The sequence below is a fragment of the Pelophylax lessonae genome (assembly GCF_965119305.1).
Source record: "Pelophylax lessonae genome assembly, chromosome: 4".
In the NCBI taxonomy this organism is placed as follows: domain Eukaryota; kingdom Metazoa; phylum Chordata; class Amphibia; order Anura; family Ranidae; genus Pelophylax; species Pelophylax lessonae.
In genome coordinates, this window is record NC_138771.1 from 296,885,136 (window position 1) to 296,905,136 (window position 20,001).

The following is a 20,001-nucleotide window of genomic DNA, read 5'->3' on the forward strand; positions in this document are numbered from 1 at the left end:
TTTAAAACATATTTGTATCCATCTCCTGACTTGTGTGCCATTGAGAAGGTGATTTGCTACACCTGATTGAGTTTATAAGTAATTTTTAGGAGGGAGGTGATCATTTTTCCAACTCAGTGATTCTGTTTTTGATTTATTTTTTCTTGTTTTCTGACATGTTGGTGCAATATCTTTCACTTGGATGTTAATACAGTTGGATGAAACAAAAACTGTGTCTGTATTAATTTCTGGCTGCAAAGCAACAAAATTTGATTATTTTAAAGGGGGGATGTGATTATTTTCTATAACTATTGTACGTATACCAATTAATGCCAAAGTCCACCAAATAGTTTGAATTATTCCAGTAACCAAAGATCCACACCGCTGCTTACCAGAGAGTTAGACCTCAGATGCTGAGAGGTCTTACAGCGCTTACGGGACAAACCCCAATAGATAAATTGTCAGGATAATCAATCCCAGGTGTAGCACATCATGCTTCCAAATGACCATATTTAGGTTTCACATAGATTGCTCATCTAGATGCCAAATCAATTACATACACAGGGGAAAGGGAACAAGGAGAAACCCAATGGTTGAAGTACATTCAAACACCATTTTAATAAAATATGAAGACTAATACTCACAAATAAAAAAGGTAGAAAGCATATCATCATATCATAGTCACCTGCCGATTCCCAAGGTGGGCATGATGATGTCACTGTTTGGCTCTTCCCTACTTATTTCGTCTACAAGGACCTCTTCACAGGGGCTTATATAGAGAACCTATAATGTTGCAGTTTGATCCTAATAGGTTCCTGTTAAATACATAATCAGTAAGAAGAAGGGAAAGATGCTGGGTTTAGTTACATTTTTTTTAGACCTTTTTTTTAATTTGTGCAGTAAAAGGCTGTATGAGACCCCATGCATCATTTAATAGACTAATTAAACCTCTAATAAGGATAGTCCAAAGGGCTAAAGATCCCAAATCTAATATTTTAGCATTCACCAAAAGCACCAATCACACATTTCCAGAATAAGGTCCCTAAACTATGTAAGAAATCAGACCAGGGAAGTGATTTTAGGTTGTAACAATTTCAAAAATCAGACACAGAGAATAATTTATTGATTCTGGCCAATCTGCTTTAATATCACTGAGAGTATTTGGAAGGCTGGTATTAATGATACTTATTACTCATCAAAGTATTTTTGTCTAACCTGGCTAGTTGTGAGAGACCAAAAAGGAGGAGTGGACACAGTGGTCATTTTTTTCACATGACTTTCAGATAGGAGTCCTGGTGGAATTGCGCATTTATACCAGGGTATTTATTGTTATTAATAGAGATTTGCATGTGCCCCTGAGGATAATCACAATGATCTGTCTTTGTATTGAAAACCTGAAAACATCCCCCATCTGCAGTGATGGGGAGACCCTCCAGCCAGCCTGGAACACAGCTTCTCACATGCAGAAACTTTGGTGTGGCACTGGAACTTTGCACTTTAGTCCCTAGTGATTCCTAATCTGACATGCAGCCAGACCTCTAACTGCCTGAAGTAAACACCTAACCTGGCTCTAGGCTATGCTCGTTATTGAGCTCTGGGATAAAACTAGCTACAAGGTTAACAAAAATAATAGGAGGAGCTGCATGTAAACTCTATTGTAATAAACAGGCTCACCTACTAATATACTAGAAGGTGACCAATACACACATACAGTAGTACAGACCTAGCTATTTGGCACTGTTTATGTGAGATAATAACAATATTACAGAGGTAAGCCTGTCACAAGGATTTAGATGCACAATGAAGCTATGGAAAGCCGCAGTTAAACGATTAGAACATTAAAAAAAAACTTGCTTAACAGTCTCTTTTTCTGGTCTGGGTGAAAATACAGCAGCAGTAGCAGCTGTGTGTGTGTGTAAGGTCATGTTGACCAGTTCTCTTTCTCCCTCTCTACCTTTCCCTTCTAGGATTCCTGACCCAGACACACAAAGACAAGAAGTGACATACATAAATATTCTCTGTGAACATTAGGCAGCCGAGCCACTTATAGACAGTAGAGGGCAGCAGATCCCTACACAATGTAAATCTTACCTAATTTTAAAATAAAGTCGTAAATGCTGTGGAACACTTGTTTGTTTCTTTTAACAGTGCATATATATTACACAATATACTGTAGTTGACATCCAAATATTTCCACCCTGTAACAAATACAGTGTCTATTTCAGTTTAGCCAGAACAGTCTTATATTTGTAAAATGACATGTTTTGCTCTGGTAAATATTGCTTGAGTATCATCTGCAGTTTGACTTAGGTACTTCCCTTCTTATATCATGTGTTGTAATGACACAGCCGGAGGGGGCTGAATTGTTGGAAACAGCACTGCATATCTGGTCTTGAAAATCATTCCATTTATAGAAGCATTAGATGTGTAACAAAACAGCCTATAAGGTATCTTTCTGCTTCCTAACAGCAGGTTGCCTTATGTATTCAACATCAGCATTTAAGTTCACTACAGCTAAACTGAATCCATATCAGCAGAAATTTCTATCAAGCAGTAGGGAATGCAGGTCATTTTCCAATGCTGTCTTGCTGGGTTACCATCAGAAATATTTCTAAATCCAGCAAAGTATTAAAAGGTTTCACAGAATAATTCAGTGTGAATTTTCACATATGCTGTCACTACACTCTTCTAATGACTTCTAAAAATGAGTTATAATTATAACACGTGACTTGTTATTTTTTTGTTATTTGGCTCTGCTGGATAAATTATTCTGCTTAGGATGGTCTTCACAGCAATTTTATTGTTTCCTAAGTACAGGATTGTTACTTGAAACTGTGACAGATGCCTTCAGCATGATGCACCATTATATTTTGGCCATGCATATTACTGAGGCTGCAAGATTAGTGAAAAAAGACTTCATACAGACTCCTTTTTAAGAAGCAATGGGTTTGAGACTCGAGGACATTGTAAGGAAATTTAGAATAGATGCTTTCCTTTCCTACAGAGAAACATCTGGACTTGGAGATTCTTTATTAAATCAGTGCATCATGAACATAAGCACGAGTATGACATGAGGCGCTTGGATGTGTTTTGCTAATACAGCCTAATTATAAGACTTAGCAAAATGCGGCAATGTTCTTTGTGCGATACTGCTGTTCACGATGCATTAATCTCCAAACTTGGATATTCTCTGTGTGTGGTTTGTTTTTCATGGATGCTCAAGTTATAGAGAGGAAAACTAGGGACCAGGCACTGACCCCAGGGTGGAGATCAACAAGGATCCCTTGCACCAGTAGATCTGTTTATGTTTATGCTTAGAGCACACGGTATTTTTTTAAAGCCCTATTTACATACATTTGATACATACCAAATAATTGTTTTTAAGCTAGTGATTTACAGAACAACGAAGTTTGAAGGTTAGCCAGACCTTCAAAACACCTGCATTGATGTGCACCATACGCCATTACTATGTGTTCTGGTGTGCGAAGTCTGAAGAAAAGGTGCATGTATGATTTTTGGTATATTGTGGTGTTGAACCCCATGCAAACCCATGGCACACGTGCTAGCTTCTCTCTGTGGGCACTGTGGACACGCAAGCAGGGCTGCCCTCTTTTCTCTTGTCCGTAACAAAAGAAGAGTGCCTGTTCAAAATCTGCTGGTGCTCGTTCTATTGACTCAACTCAGGCTTTACCAATGGCTTCTTGCAGTCCTGCCCCTTCTGCCCTCTATGCATCCCGCCTATTGGCTTCCCCGCAATTCTTAGGTCCCGTGAAAAGAGGCAATTAGCCAGCGCAGGTGTCAGTCATGGGAGCCTAGCCAAAGGGTGCGTCGGCTGTCCCAGCTAATCTGCGGCTCTGGGTTGGCTCGATGGATGGGCTGGGCAGGGGAAACAACAAGGCCAGCCAACCAATGGGGAGGCGAGGAGAGTGTCCCAGGTGTTCACTGTCAGACTAGGGCAGAAGTATCCCAGAGTTATGGCTGGAGCCCAGTGAGGCTGCTTGGAATGTGGGGGAAAGAGCTGACTGGTTGCCCATAGCAACTTAATACAGGCCTTTAATTTTTTTCAGTTGTGCACTGCAGTAGAGAAAGGAGCTGACAAGATGACTCCTGGTTGGCTGCAGTCAGGGACCAATGAGGAGCCAGGACAAGTGTACCATGGGACATGTCCCGGAAGACTATGGCCCCATTTTAATTTATTAAAGAAAACCTCAGCCCCAGAATGCAGTGCAAAGATAAGAGGAGGGACAGCCTGCAGCCCAGGAAAAAAAGGGCTGAGGGAGAAGGTAGAGCAAGGGTGAGAGGAGTGTGGAGAGTGAGAGGAGGCTGAGGTGGTTCAGAAGGGAGAGAGGGAGCCCAAGCCACAACAGCCCCTGGAGTTGAACCAGCCAGTGAGGAGCGAGAGGACAATGCTGAGAGGTGCTGGGAGGACACGATCGAGAGTGACGAGGGCAATTACAGGCACCAACTAAAGGAAAAGCTGCTGCCAGGCACACCGACACTGGATGTTGAAGCCGGGTGAGTGCTGAACTTACAGCAATCCCTCTTGTGGGTGGGTGATCATCACCAGTGTTGCCATTTGAAATAAATAGGTTGGTTTTGTGTCACAGTTTGGGCACTTGGGCTCAAAAAGGTTTGCCATCACCGACATACACTGATTTAGGTTATTTTTTAACCAAATAAATGAAGCAGAATACATTTTGACCTAAATTTATGAAAATCAAATGTTTGCCTGGATTGGACTGGATTCAAATTAGTTACATGGAGCTCCTAAGGTGCCTTGATGACATTGAGGTACAATATGGTAACTTTTAATAATTGTATGCAATATAATTAATAAAGAAGAACTCTGCGTTTAGAACTGAAAAAAGAGCAGTTAGCATTAAGATCTATGATACCAAATCATCTAAGCTATTTTATATATATTATATATATATATATATATATATATATATATATATATATATATATATACACTGTATATAATCTAAAGCTGTTTGATTTTTTTATCATATAGACAGTGGGAAGTTAAGAACTTTCTTTTTTGATTGCACTTTGCAAATTTTGTTTTACTATATGGACAGTTCATATTTTATTGTTCTTTAATTCACATTATATCTCTATGTATTATAGCATTGCATTTTTGTATAACAATTTTACGCAATAGTCTGACCTGTTCTCCGTTACAACCAAAACTTAACACAATCCATTTTTGTAGGATATCACAATAACTATGTAATTTGTCAAGCTATGTTTTATTCCTATAATGCTCATATCATAATAAATTTACCTACAGTATGCTATACAGTATATTCAGATTTCAACAGAGATTTTGGGGAAACAAACTTTGTAAAGTTGTCCAGCACTAGATCATTTATACAGATGAACAATGCTGGCTGAGAAAGTTACACTGCTGTCTAGTGTTGTGCAAAGAGCTTCACAAGTCATTTTTATACTGCCACAGAGAACTCTGATGTACTCTTCAATGTATTCATGTCTCAGCTTTGCTGACTTCATTGTTTTTCCATAATTCCCAGCTTACTATAACAAAAAAAACACCAACAAAAGATTTGCTGTCTCCCTGCACTGACTTTGAAAGCTGTAGCTTATGCTGCTAAGAACAACACTGGAAGACTGTCTGGCGACTCTAGTTTGAAAGTTAGTGCCAGCTTCTTGTGAGAGCAGGTAAAGTTACAGTGTTTTACTGCATATCAGGTATTACAAAAAAATCTCAAGACTGGCTTGATTCTCACAGATTCTCAAAACAAAGCATTGTGATATTATGAAGCTAGTTTGAGCATTATTGGCGACTTACCAGCTTCTCAGTTACATGCTTACAGAAACGTCTGTTGTGCAAGAAGCTGTGTATTTCAGGGGTAGATAGTGGAAAATAAACAACCATTGAGGGTGCGATAAACTGGACCAATAGATACAAATAATCTCTCCAGTATTTGTATTTTTTTTTTTTTTTTTTTTTTAGCAGTGATGATCACATATCTCCATTAATTTAAAAGTGAAAACGGAAAAGGGATTCTTATTTACTTTTTGTACTTTTACTGTGGATGGATCAGGGCTGCTGAGCCTAGAGGCAGCAGAGATAGTGGCAGCTTTTTCCTGACTAGTTAATGGCCATATTATATATTATAGTTAGTCTGGCTGAAAAAAAGACACAAGTCCATCTAGTTCAACCAAGGCAAAAAAAAAAAAATATATATATATATATATATAGATATATATATATATATATATATATACACACACACACATATATATATATATATATATATATATACGTATATATACACACACCAGGGGTGTAACTACAGGGGTTGCAATTGCAACCGGGCCCCATGCTCCAGGGGGCCTGTGCGGCTCCCCTGTACACCTGGATAGGAGGGGGGCGGGGGCAGCATGTAGAGAAATCACTGTCCTCCTTTTTCCTCCTGTAGCTGCAGGAGGAAAATGGGGGAGATTGGTTCCTCTGTATGCTGCCCCCGCCACTCCTCCTATCCAGTTCACTTGTGTTCTGCTTTCTCTGGGCCCCTGTGTGCTCCCCTGGTCCCCTCCCCCCCCCCCACTGTGCTGCCCCCCCTCCCCCACTGTGCTCCCTCCCCTCTCCTTCCGGCTGCTGCAGGGGATGTGTCACAATAGAGAACCAGGAAGGGGTCAGTAAATATGTAATTTACCAGCTCCTTCTTTTTCTGAATGGACAGAGTCATAGTCAGTGGCATTGTAAAAAAATAAAATAAAATGATAAAAAATAATACAATTAAAATACCAAAAAATAAAAACTACTGACACCAGTGGGTGAACTTCCAGGATTGCAGAGGTCACACTTGCTTGGCATTCCACCAGCGTGGGGAGTCCCCAAGATGGCAGGAAGGGGGCCCACTGCATAACTTGTGAAAGGGTCCCACTGCAGCACTGTAATAAAGGGCCCCGCAATGGGAGTAAAGGGCCCCAGGATCAGTGGGAAGAGCTCCAGGCTTGAAGGGAAGGGCCCCTGCCAGGGGTCCGGGGGGCCCTTCATGGTTTCTTGCACCGGGGCCCTGAAGGTTCTAGTTACGCCTCTGACACACACACACACTGTATAAATATATACATACATATTTTACAGGTACATTTTCACAGCTCTTACTGTGAAGAAGCCTTTCCATATTTGGAGATGAAATCTCTTTTCCTCCAGATGTAAAGCGTGCCCCCTTGTCCTATGTGATGATCTTAAAGAGAATAACTCTACACCAAGTTCACTATATGGGCCACTTCTGTATTTATACATGTTGATCATTTCCCCCCTTAATCCCCTCTTCTCAAGAGAGAATTAACTCAGTTCAGCTAATGTAGATGAGCTCCTCCATGCCTCATATCAGTTTGATTACCCTTCTCTGCACTTTCTCCAGTTCCCCAATAACTGGTGCCCTATACTGACCCGCTTATATATAATGTTTTAAAAATTGCCATGGTATTTTAGACATTATGATCTGTAAAAGTAGAAAATATTCTCTACAAAGAGAATGGATTTTTCTTTGAGCCACAAAAGTTGTGTGCCTACAGGCATCTGTAAGGGCAATACAGAAGAGCATGCATAAAATCTTTTTTAAATATCTCTACAGCAAATTACATATCCACACTCACTGAACACATAGTGAACCCGCATAGACAAATTGGCTTTCTAAACTGGTTAAATAATACACAATGTTGTCAAAAGTATTGGGACGCCTGCCTTTACACGCACATGAACTTTAATGGCATCCCAGTCTTAGTCTGTAGGGTTCAATATTGAGTGTGCCCACCCTTTGCAGCTATAACAGCTATAACAGCCTCAGCTCTTCTGGGTAGGCTGTCCACAAGGTTTAGGAATGTGTCTATGGGAATGTTTGACCATTCTTCCAGAAGCCTATTAAGGCCTCGCCAGTCTTAGTAGTGAGGAAGAGGCCGGGGTCATTAATGTGGGGTCTCCCAGCTTCCAATACAAATACGTATCCATTGAGGAGGGAATTGATGATTGGAGGTCGGAAGACGAAACCGAATGTGACTGGGGTTCTGAAGCAGGGAGCAGTTCACCCGGTCCCGATGCTATTACTGCTAATAATAAGGAGACTAAAGAGTAAATTGAAAGAGGGGAGCTGGCCCAAAACTTGGGGTTCTGTGAGGCCTACACAAAAAGGGTCCCAGATTTAACCCCGCCCACAAATTTTGCCCGGGCTTGGGATCAGAATGAGGCCTATAGCGCCATGATCAGGAGAGAGGAGCCCCCCTTTTCACTACCTGGGAGAGATAACAGGAAAACCCTCCCCAGGCTTTCAAGAATGCAGCGATGGATGCAGCATAAGGTAGCTATGGAGTATGGCTATGATAATCCATACGCTCCCAGGGAGGTCATGTTGAACATTGAAGCAAAGAGAGATTTCTGGTGTGATGAGGCCATTTGGGATTTTCTCTTTGTCCCTAAGCCCTTTCGGGACTCACCCAGGACTGACCTCAAGGAAAAATTTGATGTAAAGACACAGTGGCTATATGGACGGTCTATCTATATTGACCGGGTGGAAGTTTGTCATCCAGACGGGTCGGGCCAGGCTTGGTCCATCCAAGTGTGGGACAGCCAGGGAGCCCTTGTCAGGGTCCCCCACCCAGAGTATTATATTTAAAAGTCACTCTCTACATATAAAACTGAGCAAGTAAGGCTGGCTAGCCATCACTATAAAAAATATAATGCTGAACTTCAAAGTTAATGTTCCAGTTGAGTTGTTACTTCTGTTCTGCAGACCCCTTGGGCCATTGGGCCAGGGTCCTCAAGAGGAATTTCATTCTAACAGATCTCTTGGGCCATCGGGCCAGGATCTCCTGGATTATGTATAATTGTCTGGAAAGATTTCCAGAATTCTCAACCAGAAAAAAAAAGAGGGACTGAACTGGAGAAAACGGGTGGCCGTCACAGTTATGGGCAGTGCATCCAGGAAGTTTGGTGGGGGGTGCTCTGAAAGACCCCTTACATTTCCCTGACTCAGCAGGACTCAGCAGGACTGCAGACTACTCAGGCTCCGGTGGTTTGCGTTTGCCCTGTTATGATGATGATGATCGATGATGATCGTGAGTGACAGCAGGAAGATGTTGTATTTATCTCTCCAAAGGACTCTGCACATAGGTAGCCAGTGTTAAGGCACAGTGTTTAGTGTCTCCGAGCACCCTCTACAGTGTAGCATGCGGTGTAGAAATTTTGTTTTAACATTTTGAATTTGCCAAATTGTTTAGCTTGCCGAATTCTCCCAATGAAGTCAATGGGACTGCACCTTATCCATGTACCAAATACTTGGCACATGATTGCTGCACAGTATTTTATTGTAAAATCCTCCTTGGGATTATAAAAAAAACAGGCATTTAAGAGGTGGCAGTATCACCTTTAAATTGACTCTAACTCACCTCTGCAAAAACTATTCATAAGATTGCTTTTCAGAGGGGTGAAAGAGTCTGTCCCCCAATCAGATGCAGCGGCTCTTCAGAAAAAGTGGGATATTTATCCATACACATAGTGTAGATGGAGGAATCAGTTACCTAAAGCCTTGTTCAACTAGGGCATATATATGCCTGCCTTAAGTGATGGCTGTGTTTATCTGCACAGGGATGCACAGGTGTGCATGTCCCTGTGTGAGTTCATAGATATGCACCTGTATCCACGTGAATGTCAGATTGGGAGTAGCGGCTGTGTCCATGCCGTTGTTGCGTCCCAATTGACATCAATAGGACTGTTTGCACTGGATGCATGGAATACCTGTTTATTTAAATGTGGGTAAGCATGCTCATCACACAGGGCACGCATATATACTCCCCATGTGAATGAGGCCTAACATTAAAATCGAAGGCCACTTTCACACGGGCTTTCTGATCAGGTCCGCCTGTCAGTTTTTCAGGCGGACCTGATCGGATTCTCCATGCATCGCTGACACCCGCCGCTATCTGATCTGATCCTGTCCATGAAATCCAGATGGATGTAAACCCTATTTTCCAACTGTCTGGAGGACCGCCTGTCCATTTTCATCTGATCTGCCATAGAGGAGAGTGGGGATCCGACAGGTTTGACTCTGCAAAGTAAGCGGAGACGGACCTGTCATCCACCTGCTCAGCGGGGATCGGCAGATCGATCCACGCAGAGCAAAATGGAGTCCAACAGACGGCAAGCCAGTGTGAATGGGCCCTAACAGTGTATGGCCAGCCTTGAATTCCATTTCCAGTCAGCTGAGGAACTTTATGCAGCTCAGGGCAGATCTGAGATGAGAGTTCCCCAGCAGCAGTTGACAGCTACCTACTGCTGCTGTTAGCTTTGTTATTTTGTTTTGACCACCGTTTTGCTTTAGGCTCAATTTTCTTTAGAATGAGTCTTTTTGGAGAGCACACAAAGCTCCTATAGTTTTCTGCTGCATTCATTTGTGTTAAATCAACTAGGTATATGTGATAAATGAAGACTGCGCTGCAGAGCAGAGAATTCTTATTAACTACATATTACGGATGAAAGCAAAGTGGCACAGGCAACATCTCGACATCTCAGGTAAGGTGAGCTTTCTTTTAAGTTTTACAATACATGTCCATCAGGCATCTGCACTAAACAAAGACTGGCATTTAAACAGTGGTAGCTATAGTTCATTAAGGTGAAAGATCCAAATTACAATTGATCTTGCCTGAGTATAAAGGTTAAAACACACTGTTATTTGGACAGGAGTGTTTGCCTTTTCATGAAATTAAATTAGATTACTCAAGATGAATCTTTCTCATTAAAGTGAATGGAAATTTTGAATACACAGACTGGATGTAAGTCTCACCTGTAAGAAGCAAAATTAGTTTAGTGCACAAATGCTATTTTATTGAAATTTGAAAAGCAGTGTATAAATAATTGAAGTTAAATTCCAGGCCAAAGGCTAAATATAATGGAACTGTTTTACCTACAAAAGGTAGGTTTGTAATTCTGTTAGGCTGATTTTGTGATCCATGCACCTTTGTAAACAGTACAACTAGATTCTACTCCTTTATTTGCAGACTACATTGCTGGGAATCAATACAGCCTGGTTAAAACTCACCCCTGTGGGGACTGGACAATGATGAAGGTGCAGCACACTGATGAAATCATCCCTCCTGTAAATGACCGTGCTGTGCAAAGTAATAGCACTCTAACGGGCCCTGAATGCTGACCCACATATTGCAGCCACAAGGGATTAATGTGAGGGACAGTACCAGAAATGAGGTGACAATTACAGCCAGAGCTGCTACAAAATAGATGATAGATAGATAGATAGATAGATAGATAGATAGATAGATAGATAGATAGATAGATAGATAGATAGATAGATAGATAGATAGATAGATAGATAGATAGATAGATAGATAGATAGATAGATAGATAGATAGATAGATAGATAGATAGATAGATTTGAAGCAAGATCATAGCATTGGGACCTTGAAGGTATGACAACTCAGCAAATAATCCACACATAAATATAAAATCAGTATCTTTATTTGTGCACAAAGATTAAAAACAGTACTAAAAAGCACCATGCATGAATTTACGATATGTTCACACCCAAAAAGAGGCTACGTCTAGAACCAGTAAATACCAGTAATGGGCTTTACAAATATGAATAAACGCATACAAACACGATAACAGTGTTGTTATCTTGATGAAGGTCGCCTCCTAATCAACATGTTTTACATTGCAGCTTCATCAGGAGTTGGGTGAAGAGAATAATGCTGGTATCTTGATGAAGGTCGCCTCCTAATCAACATGTTTCACATTGCAGCTTCATCAGGAGTTGGGTGAAGAGAATAATGCTGGTATCTTGATGAAGGTTGCCTCCTGCTCAACATGTTTCGCATTGCAGTTTCATCAGGAGTTGGGTAATATGAATAATATATTGAGAATTAGAGGTCAAATGGTAGCACTAACACCCTAAAAGTCCAGGCATGGTGCAGACACCCCACATAGCCTGTATTGTCACTGGGGGGCCCCCCAAAGGATGAGCTCACCAACCTGGGCAAAGACAGACAGCATGGATTTCACACACATATATGAGAGGTAAAGCTGGCCATAGGTGGTTCAAATCTCATGATATGATAGATATTATAGATCAGGCGTCACTAAATGGTGGACTGCGGGCCAAATGCGGACCGGGTTACTCTCCCTTTCAGACAGCTGTGGACCCGCCATTTAGGAGCCTTTTCTTCCCCCTGCCATCACTCTGTAATCCTCACAGAGCCAACAGTGGGGGGCGGGACAGTTCTGGATGGAGGGCGGAATTGCCCGAAGTTAAGAAACAGGTGATTGGCTGCTAGGATGAAGAGCAGTTCTAGCAGTCGATCACTATCTTGCAATGCCTACCTCAATCCAGACAGCGCAACATGTCTCCCTCCGATCTGCCTGTGTAAGGTAGGACAGTGAGGGAGATGAAGTTAAACAGAGATAAGGACTGAATGTGGGGGGGGGGGTGCCGAGGAGTGCAGCGATAAGGCTGAGGACATCAAAGTGGGGGAGCTGAGGACTGGAATGTGGGGGAGCTGAGGACTGGAATGTGGGGGGAGCTGAGGACTGGAATGTGGGGGGACTGGAATGTGGGGAACAGAGGACTGGAATGTGGGGGGAGCTGAGAACTGGAATGTGGGGGGAGCTGAGAACTAGAATGTGGGGGAGCTGAGAACTGGAATGTGGGGGGACTGGAATGTGGGGAACAGAGGACTGGAATGTGGGGGGAGCTGAGAACTGGAATGCGGGGGGAGCTGAGAACTGGAATGCGGGGGGAGCTGGGGGGAACAGAGGACTGGAATGTGGGGGGAGCTGAGGACTGGAATGTGGGGGGAGCTGAGGACTGGAATGTGGGGGATCTGAGGGCTAGATTGTGGGGGATCTGAGGACTGGAATGTGGGGGAGCTGAGAACTGGAATGTGGGGGGAGCTGAGAACTGGAATGTGAGGGGGGAGCTGAGGACCAGAATGTGGGGGGAGCTGAGGACCAGAATGTGGGGGATCTGAGGACTAAAATGTGGGGGGAGCTGAGAACTAAAATGTGGGGGGGGGACTGGAATGTGGGGGGAGCTAAGGACTAGAATGTGGGAGGAGCTGAGGACTGGAATGTGGGAGGAGCTGAGGACTGGAATGTGGGGGGAGCTGAGAACTGGAATGTGGGGGGAGCTGAGGACTGGAATGTGGGTGGAGCTGAGGCCTAGAATGTGGGGGATCTGAGGACTAGAATGTGGGGGGACCTGAGAACTAGAATGTGGGGGGGACTGGAATGTGGGGACTGAGGACTGGAATGTGGGGTATCTAAGGACTGGAATGTAGGGGGGCTAAGGACTGGAATGTGGGGGGGGCTAAGGACTGGAATGTGGGGGGGGGCTAAGGACTGGAATGTGGGGGGAGCTGAGGACTGGAATGTGGGGGGAGCGGATGACTGGAATATTGGGGGGAGCCGAGGACTGGAATGTGAGGGGAAGCCAAGGACTGGAATGTGAGGGGAGCTGAGGAATGGAATGTGAGGGAAGCTGAGGACCGGAATGTGGGGGGAGCTGAGGACTGGAATGTGGGGGGAGCTGAGGACTGGAATGTGGGGGGTGCTGAGTACCGGAATGTGGGGGGGGGACAGATGACTGGAATGTGGGAGAGCGGAGGACCAAAATGTGGGGAGATGAGGACTAAAATGTGGGGGAGCTGAGAAATGGAATGTGGGAAATAAAGTGGGAGCTGAGGACACTCTTTAAGAGGGGATCATGATGTGAAGGGGGAGGGGACTGTGATGTCCAGTGGGGACTGAGGACGCTGATGTAAGAATGGGTTAAGATCTGTGCATGTGCATTAGGTGCACACACCATGGGCTGCACTACCTGCAAGAAACACAGAAAGAAGTCCTTTACCTTTTTTAAAAAACTGCACAGCACCAAGCCGCATAGTGCTGCAGCAAAATGCCGTTTGGCGCACGTGAAAATGCGCAACGGTAACGACATGATATTTAGACCTCTGTTAGAAGAGAATTTTACTGACTGGACCTCGGTGAATTGTAATTCAATACCCATGTCAGGACTGGAATGTGGGGGGACTGGAATGTGGGGGGAGCGGATGACTGGAATATTGGGGGGAGCCGAGGACTGGAATGTGAGGGGGAGCCAAGGACTGGAATGTGAGGGGAGCTGAGGACTGGAATGTGAGGGGAGCTGAGGACCAGAATGTGGGGGGAGCTGAGGACTGGAATGTGGGGGGAGCTGAGGACTGGAATATGGGGGGAGCTGAGGACTGGAATGTGGGGGGTGCTGAGTACCAGAATGTGGGGGGGGGGGACAGATGACTGGAATGTGGGAGAGCTGAGGACCAAAATGTGGGGAGATGAGGACTAAAATGTGGGGGAGCTGAGAAATGGAATGTGGGTAATAAAGTGGGAGCTGAGGACACTCTTTAAGAGGGGATCATGATGTGAAGGGGGAGGGGACTGTGATGTCCAGTGGGGACTGAGGACGCTGATGTAACAATGGGTTAAGATCTGTGCATGTGCATTAGGTGCACACACCATGGGCTGCACTACCTGCAAGAAACACAGAAAGAAGTCCTTTACCTTTTTTAAAAAACTGCACAGCACCAAGCCGCATAGTGCTGCAGCAACATGCCGTTTGGCGCACGTGAAAATGCGCAACGGTACCGACATGATATTTAGACCTCTGTTAGAAGAGAATTTTACTGACTGGACCTCGGTGAATTGTAATTCAATACCCATGTCATAGACGGTTCGATCCGCGTATGGGCAGGCTGACCATACCCAAGTCGATCTATTGATCGACTTTGGTACAACCAGCATGTCAAATTTCCAGCATGCGATTATTGCTAGAGGCTATAGCTGCTAGCAATAATCACTGTTCTCCCGTAAAGCACGGCTCCCCGTGCACCAGCTCTGTGGGAGGGATTTCCCCATCAACACTGACTGTGTTGATAGAAGAAATAAGTAATTTGCTTACCTGCAACCCGTAGTTGCAGAGAAAGAAAATCGCATCATCTGTGGCCTGCCTAAACGTCACAGAGGGGAACAAAGTTTCCCACAGTCCAGCGTAGGATAAAGGCTTTTCAATCTCCAACAGCATGTCTATCGCCTCTTATCCAGCCAGTGTTAATTAGAGGTGATAGACAGGCTGTTGGAGATTGAATTGGTGTGCGGATTATTTGCTGCTCGTACCTTAAAAGTCCAGATTTTTTTTTTCCTCTTTTTTGCTGTGATTATAGTTTGATGTGGTGTGACTAAGTGCTCCCCCGACTATACCTTTAAGCTTTGATTCTACTTAATATCCAAGCTACTATCTACTGACCTTTAAACTAGCTACATCCTTTTGACAGGTTAATTAGGCTGAAAGTATTTAAATGATCTCCCTTTGCAGATAAGCAGCTTTATATAAGCGCCTTATGAGTGTATTTACAAGCATTGCCCAAATGTACACCCCAAATCTCCCTATAAGTATCTTCTTCCAGCATTATTTTATTTATTTTACCTTGTTCCTATGGACAGAAGCAGCCTAAGGGCCATACACACTATAAGATTTTCTGAAGACTTTTTCCTTCAGATTTACCTTTTCTATGTAGTGCAAGGGCCTGCCAGATTGCATACAAATTGAAAGTGTTTAGGTTTGACCACATATTATATGGTTTTGGTAAGTCTAAAGGAAAAAGTCTTCAGAAAATCTTATAGTGTGTATGGCCCATTAGTCACTCCCTGCAATATTATCACCAGGCTTGTTAAAGTCTTGGAAGCTGCTGGGAGCTCTGTTTTTACTGACATAATCATGATCCTAGAACAATATGTTCCAAGAGACCTTTCATTACACAGACTGTGTAGGCAGACTCTTGGGGCAGCAGCACTGTTTTGCTGGGAAATAAATCCAGGTATGTATGTGTGGTAAGATAGGAAGGGGCAGAGATAGGTGGAATTCTATAATCCATCAGGCAGGGCTGACATAGCTGGTTGGGATTTCAGTACAAAAAAGGGACTGTGTTGTCAGCCCAAACAGGAAGTTAGGAGCACACTGGATTTCTAGCTGATCAAAAGGTATTTTTATACACAGTATTTATATATTGTAATAATCAGGGGATGTATCACCTTGGGACCACGCGCAACAGCCGGTTATCTTAAACATAAAAGTATTTTTTCTTCCTAACCAAACCTAAGAGAGCTTTCACCAACAAAACAAAACTTCAGGAAATGCAACACAAAAGTCTGCTTATCTACAGCATAGGTCAAACTGTTGAATATGCAAAAGTCAAGTAAGGATTTTACCCCAGGGTCAGCAGCGTCCAGCTTCAGATGTTTTTTCCATTTGGAGCACACAGCCAAGTTTCCAACTCCTTCACCACCACACCTAACACTAACAGCTTCCTGTCTTATGTGCTGCTTCCTGGAGACTGCTTAACCCAGTAGGGACTAGAGTCCCCGTAGTCAGGAGTAGAGGTTCTTTTCCCATCCAAATGTAACTCTGAATCTCCAAAATTCCTGGCCCTGACTATGTCTATACCAATATCGAGAGGACTGTGAGCCAGTCCTCTCCTTTACATGACTACTCACTCATCTCGGGTGAGACACCTGAGTACCCAAAATAGTTCCCTTAACCACAACCCAAATATTGGTGCCACATAGCACCCATCAAGGACCCATCCTTAGTGTCCTGTACAATATATATATACTGTATATATATATATATATATATATATCTATATAGATATACAAACACATACACCTATACATACATACACACACATATAGTCACTGGCCACTTTATTAGGTACCCCTTGCTAGTACTAGGTTGAACCCCATTTTGCCTTCAGAACTGCCTTAATTCTTCGTAGCATAGATTCAACAAGGTGTTGAATACATTCCTCAGAGATTTTGATCCATATTGATATAATAGCATCACGCAGTTGATGCAGATTTGTTGGCTGAACATCTATGATGCAAATCTCCTGTTCCACCTCATTACAAAGGTGCTCTATTGGATGGAGATCTTGTGACTGTGGAGGCCATTGGAGTACAGTGACCTCATTGTCATGTTCAAGAAAGCAGTGGTGAGATGATTTGAGCTTTGTGACATGGTGCATTATCCTGCTGGAAGGAGCCATCAGAAGATGGGTACACTGTAGTCATAAAGGGACGGACATGGTCAGTAACAATACTCAGTTAGGCTGTGGAGTTTAAACAATGCTCAATTGGTACTAAAGGCCCAAAGTGTGCCAAGAAAATATCCCTCACACCATTACACCATCACCAGCAGCCTGAACTAGGAAGGATCCATGTTTTATTGTTGTTTAGTTTACGCCAAATTGTGACCCTACCATCTGAATGTCAGAGCTGAATCATGACTCATCAGACCAATCTTCTATTGTCTAATTTTGGTGAGCCTGTGCGAATTGTAGCCTCACTTTCCTGTTCTTAGCTGACAGGAGTGTCACCCAGTGAGGTATTCTGCTGCTGTAGCCCTTCTGCTTCAAGATTCAATGTGTTGTGCATTCAGAGATGGTATTCTGCATACCCTGGTTGTAATGAGTGGTTGCGAGTGCGAGGTTGCAAGGGTGCGAGTGGTCTGCCCATTCTCCTCTGACCTCAACAAGGCATTTTCATCCACATGAATGCCGCTCACTGGATATTTTCTCTTTTTCAGACCATTCTCTGTAAACCATCTCTGGATGGTTGTGTGTGAAAATCCCAGATCAGCAGTTTTAGAAATATTTAGACCAGCCCGTCTGGCACCAACAACCATGCCAGGTTCAAAGTCACTAAAATCCCCTTTCTTCCCCATTCTGATGCTTAGTTTGAACTTCATCAAGTCGCCTTCACCATGCCTCAATGCCTAAATGCATTGAGTTGCTGCCATGTGATTGGCTGATTAGCAATTTGTGTTACCAAGCAACTGAACAGGTGTACCTAATAAATATTGTTTTCTTTTTTTTTTTATTTTGGCCTTGATACACAAGACCAATGCATTTGGATGTAAGTAGAACTCCTGCTAAAATCGGAAGTGTGTGGAAGAATTTAAACCTCTGTCTACCTTTTATTACTGAATCCCTGTTGGTGAAATTTCTCATTTTCTGTATAGCCATCAACACACAATGAATGAAAATCTCTGCTCCAGGAGGAAAGAAAGAATAGAATAGAAGTCAGATACGTTTATACTGTTGTGCTTTTCATGAGTCAAAGAAATCTCCCCAATAAAAACCTAGACAGCAATTTATTTTACTATTTATTTCAGGTACTTATATAGCCCTGTCAATTTACGCAGCGCTTTACATATACATTGTACATTCACATCAGTCCCTGCCCTCAAGGAGCTTACAATCTAAGGACCCTAAGGACAGCAATACAATTATCACAAATTCTAAACCCTCCCCACTAAACTAGGCTAGAAAAATTGACTGGCGTACCATTAGCTTGTTGTTTGCAATAAGTGTTGCACTTAGATAATCCAGAGATACATGCCAATTCCACAGTAGCTATAAATGCATTGGAAAGAGTTATTAAAAGCATGACAGGAGCACAATGTTGTCAGGAGTTGAACTGAATCTCTGCATACATGCTAGAGGCAAAGCTTGCTTCTCTGTTTCTTTTATTGTAGTTCATTGCAGCTACCGATGCTGTTGCCACTGGCAATGAAATGCACACAACTTTAAAGCCTGTAACGACAGCATCCTAACTGGGTACCTCAAGAAAAGATAAAATGCCAGGCTCTCTGGATTTGTAGTGTGCCAATATGTCTTCATATGTCTTCATAACAAACAAGAAAAACTGAGTAATTGATATACAGTACATGTTACAGGGAGATGCCACCACAACTTAATCTGGCATGTGCTGCCTGGAAACATAACTACTAGCAGTGCTTTAAGGCAAGAACACAAATATTTTAGGCAATTATAGAGCCATTTATTTTCACCAGCTGCACTACCACTTAGGAAATCCTTGTTTGAATAAAAAAAAAAATACCTTCCAGTCTTTGTCTACTGATTCTGAAATATAAACAGAAAAGGAGCAGAGAAATTCATCATTTTATATTTGTATGAACTGATGGGATTTCATTTTTTTTTAGAGAACATGTCTGACAATGGATACTGGAAAGATCCCGTGTTTTCCTTCCTAGGATTAATACCTATGAAGAGATGCATCCAGCTTTGGTGTCCCCCCAGCAAATCCCGAGCAAATGGGAAGCAGAAAGTGTGTGAGCTGTTTTTAGGTTGTTGCTAAGTGAGATGAACAACACATTTTGCTCAGATGTAATCCTGAGAAGGATGTTTAAACCCCCAAAACATCACCCTTCCAATGTGAGTTCCCCCCCCCCCCCAGGCTTGGGTGGTGACTGGGTGAGTGACAGTCAGCCTTTCTGGTGGTCCACCAGGCATTGAAGATAGTTTCTATTATGCCTTGGTATAAAGAGATGGATGGTTTCCTAACTTGTCGGCCATACCACAATTAGTCCTGCTCAGCTCATAACTTCTCCGTTAACTACTTGCCGACCGCCTAACGTACTTTTACTGCGGCAAGTCGGCTCCCATGCGCAAAATCACATACCTGTACGTCATTTTGACAGGGCCGCAAAGCAATGCTAAACGGCTAGAGGGGGAGCCAACCAGTGGGTCCAACAGACCCCCATGTCAAGCGGCCATCCGGGATCGTTCCCATAAGACAGAGAACAGCAGTCTACCTATGTAAAGGAGGCAGATTGCCGTTCTGACAGGGCGGAAAACAGAGATCTTTTGTTTCTGCTAACCAAAAATCAATATACGCCTATTGGGATTTTTTTTACCAAAAATATTACCAGAATACATATTGGCCTACATTTATGAAGAAATTCAATTTTTTACATTATTTTATAAGATACATTTTATAGCAGAAAGTAAAAAATATTGTTTTTTTGGGGTTTTTTTTTCAAAATTGTCGCTCCTTTTTTTTTTCAGCAAAAAAAAGCAGAAGTGATCAAATACTACCAAAATAAATCTCTATTTGTGGGGAAAAAAAGGACATAATTTTTTTTTCTT